The sequence below is a fragment of the Triticum urartu genome, chromosome 5 (assembly GCF_003073215.2).
Source record: "Triticum urartu cultivar G1812 chromosome 5, Tu2.1, whole genome shotgun sequence".
Taxonomy (NCBI): domain Eukaryota; kingdom Viridiplantae; phylum Streptophyta; class Magnoliopsida; order Poales; family Poaceae; genus Triticum; species Triticum urartu.
Window position 1 is genome coordinate 141,791,678 of NC_053026.1, and position 4,003 is coordinate 141,795,680.

At 41.4% G+C, this 4,003-nt stretch overlaps 1 non-coding gene across 1 annotated transcript; it reads left to right on the forward strand.

Moving 5' to 3' along the window:
- Positions 1 to 789: 789 nt before the first annotated feature.
- On the forward strand, positions 790 to 863 carry TRNAN-GUU. The gene has a single exon. It is a non-coding gene; the product is annotated as a tRNA-Asn (tRNA).
- The last annotated feature ends 3,140 nt before the right edge of the window (positions 864 to 4,003 follow it).

Sequence of the window (4,003 nt, forward strand, 5' to 3'; positions counted from 1 at the left end):
CTTGTAGATTTTTGCAATAAGTATGTGAGTTTGAGCTACGGATACACCAAAAAGGTGGGCATATTGAGTCTCGAACTGCTTGCTTTATGCGGCTCAACTATTGCCAGTCAGTACAGATGCATTGGTACTCTGATCCGATATCATAACTTTATTCAATCTCATATCCAGATCCAGATTGGGAGCACGGCCGCGAGTCTGCACCTAAGGTGCCTCACCTCTCGTGGGGAACGTATTGCATTTTATGCATTCTACCCCGCTTCAATGATTGCTATTGCCCCGCTTTTCTGACTCTTCTCTGCTTCTGAACTTGCCTGCTCTGTTTCTTCAGGTTCAGAGTTAACACCTTCAGGCGATCTTCCAAACTATAATTGTATTTGCCAACTGGAATTCGGGAAGTAGTAGCAACGACGAGATTTCTTGCATTTTAGTACTCGAAATGATGGATAATTAATACTGAACTGCCCGAATCAACCCGAATCAAAAAATGATTTCTCGAATTTTAGTATAGAAAGCAGATCGAAAACCCCTATTTAATTAGTTCTTTCGAGTCACTCACTGAAGAGGGAAAGAAAGATCAGTGGAAGAAGCGGGGTAGAGTAATTGGTCAACTCATCAGGCTCATGACCTGAAGACTGCAGGTTCGAATCCTGTCCCCACCTTATCACACGTTAGACAGATACCCAGGATCCGAGTCCTGATCACCTGTTTTTTAATCCCTGTTGTTATGGAAAGTGTTGCTGTGTCAAATCGAGATTATGTGGGTGTTCAGCTTATTAAGCAATTCGTTCGTCCTCAATAGCTCAGTTCGGTAGAGCGGTCGGCTGTTAACTGATTGGTCGTAGGTTCGAATCCTACTTGGGGAGATTTGATTCATTCTTTAATGTAAGAATAAAGAATGGAATTAAAGGGCTTGCTTTGACCCTTAGGAGTAGAGTAGGTAACCCGTTTGCTATCCTTATTTCTATTTCTATTGCATTTTCTATCTCATCGTATCACATTGTGTTCTACGATTCCACTTCGACAAAAGGAAAGAGCATACCTAAGTTCAATAGCTTTACGTCCGCTATCCTGATCATGATTTTCCTACCCTCAGGGGGAAAGTAAAGGCCCTTTCTTAATCGAAAGCCGTTCCAATCAAGGCAAGAGCCAGAAGTAGACCGACTTGTAGATCGGGTAGCAATAGGCTATGACATAGCTCACTTTACCAAGAACATAGGGCGTAAGATCAAGAGGTTCTTCCACCGAAAGATGGGGATCCTGTCTCTCCACAAGGGTTCCCTTTCTATCAAACTGGCCTTGGCGAGTCGCTTTAATTCCATTGGAGGGTTGTAGCTAGACCAATTCTCTACATTGTTATTATTGTCCTCCCGACCGATCGATCACATCCTAAACTCTGTATGTCAAGCTAAGAGTAACCATAGTCTCAGCAAATAGATAGTCTCCTTCCTTTGTTACCGGTCTTCTTATAATGCCGGGCCACGCCCAGAAGTTTCCCTAAGTGACATGGCTAATAGGAATATTACAGATTTACTCAGCGTCCATTTTTTATTCCCGTCCATATCTGTTACGGTTTGTTTCCTAGAGCAGCACTTAGGAGCAGTTGGAAAATAAACCACTTTCAACACCCGGGCGCTAAGAGACATAGGATCTTGTAGAATCCGCCAGGCTTGCCTAGCCAAGATAGCCAGATTCTCAATTTCAATGTCTCTAAATCCCATGCCTCCCTTATACTTCGGCATCGTCATCAAGTCCGACGAGACCCATGCCGTCTTCCTTCCTTTCTACTAAACAGAATTTGACCCTATTTCAGTACCACTTGATAAGCATGGATCTGTCTGACCAATAGGAGATAGGCAGAAGAACAACGCTAAGGATAGTTACTAAAAGGCAAGGCTTATATGAATGTGCTTTCTAACAGTCTTAGTCGATTGAAAGAAAGGATTGCTATCCAAGCACAATAATAAGAATATAGATAAGCCTCTATAACTCGAGCAAATGCCATGAGTGAGACTCTAGGACTTTCAGCGTTCATCCTATTTATGATAAAGCGTGTACTGATGTAGTCGGTGAGCATCCCATGCTCGAGCAGAAGAGGTTCTTTCTAAATCGGAGTATCGGGACTCATTGAACTTCTTGCACATAAGATTCAAATTAGAGTGTTGAATTCAGATACCGTTTTTGGGACCGATCTTCCTTTCGGGTCATATATGGATGTTATCGAGAATGAATACCGCCCTAAGGTAGTGTTGTTTCTCTTTCCAGAGCAGTATAAGAAAATATCGTCGTTACTTTTCAGGTTGCCCATGGTTGTGCCTGAAGTTGACGGTCGGTATACTCGCCAAGCCTACCACTGTGAGATATGTGCTCTAAATGGGAGGTATGGACAACCGCATGAGATTTATGTAGTGCATGAGTTGTTGTGGGGGAGTCAACCGATCTCTAACTAGATCTAGAAAAAGAGGTAGCTATGGTCGAGTATCCGATCTCTAACCAGCCTTCGGTGCCTCTCGAATAGGATTTGTTATAGACATGTGCCAATGATGCTTCCTCGTCACATGTTGATACAAGTAAGATTGAGGGTAGAACCTTTCCCCTCGCGCAGTAGCGAATTCTATAAACGGATTGTTCTATTTCTAAATCATTTTAGGAATGAATGAGAATTGTGTATGCATTGTACCTCGCCTTAAAGGTCTATTTTCTCAGAAAAGCGGTTTGAACATATAGAGAATATGTTTTCTAGCACGAGCGAAATGAACATCACTGATCCAATACAAGATCAGACAGATTCAAACACCCGGCAGAAAAAACCCTTCTTTGGAAATTGTATTGTAACAAGACTCCCGTCTAACCAATATAGTTCCACTCTTCATGGCAGTCTGCTTGCCGCACTTCTGATGTTAAGATCCTTCAATCTTTTTAAAACAGAGGAGGGGGATGGCTCGTACCACCGCCGGTAACCCAAACTACAGATAAGGAGGTTGCAGCCTTAAATCATAAACAATAATAACGTTGAAAGCAGGCGGACTATCTGCAGTATAGCGATTCTTTATTGTGGCAAACCCTTAGAGAATCAAAGTGGTTTCAAACCGCACCTATAATAGACTACACTATACAACGTCCCGCCCTTAAGTGAAGGATGTGGCATACCTTGATTGGTAATAGCCTACATGCAGGCTGTGTGGAGAGAAAGCTGACGTTAGATGACGACTCTAGTATAGTCTCAGAATACAGAATTCTCGACAAATTATGCCTCGAACTATATGTCCGAATTCCCCCTCAACGAATTATGTGGCACCCTTTAAGAGTATAAATCTCTTGCTTATAAATTCCAGGTGTAAAATAGCTTGTAAATTCATTAGGTAAAACATAGTTTTATAATATGCCCTCTTTCAGTATTGTATAAGGGGTAGTGTTACAGGTATAATCACGTTTGTAGTGATAAAGGTTGCAATCATGATTGCTAGTCCAATCGAAGCCATACGTTCTTTTTGAGCCAGATGCTCCATATCATATTGATTAACCTCAACTATTCGGCAAAAAGGTTCACAAGAAGGTTTATATTTGTTATAAACTATCTCCACGACATCTTCAGTCATCCAGTATGTGATTTTATTATAACCCTCTACTACAGAACTATAATGTTTGAATGGCTCGAACAAGTGGAGCTTCGTATCCTCTAGTGGTAGAGTAAGTGGATCTTGTGCACTAAATTTGTACCAAACAACTACCCCGATCCCTAATAAAACAAGGACATGGAAAGTGCAGAAACTACCCCCCTCGAATTTATGTGCATATGCCCTTGTTGTAACTTGAACTAATAGTCTTGTGTACCCTTCAGCAAATAGGGATTTCACCCTAGAACCATAATATGTGTTATGGATCTCATTTCACGACAGAGTTAACTTGTTTATACTCACTAAACCTAAAGAATTCATTATTCTATTCAAATTATTAACCGAATAATACCTATTTCTAATGGTAGACCACGGAATGGTCGAAGATG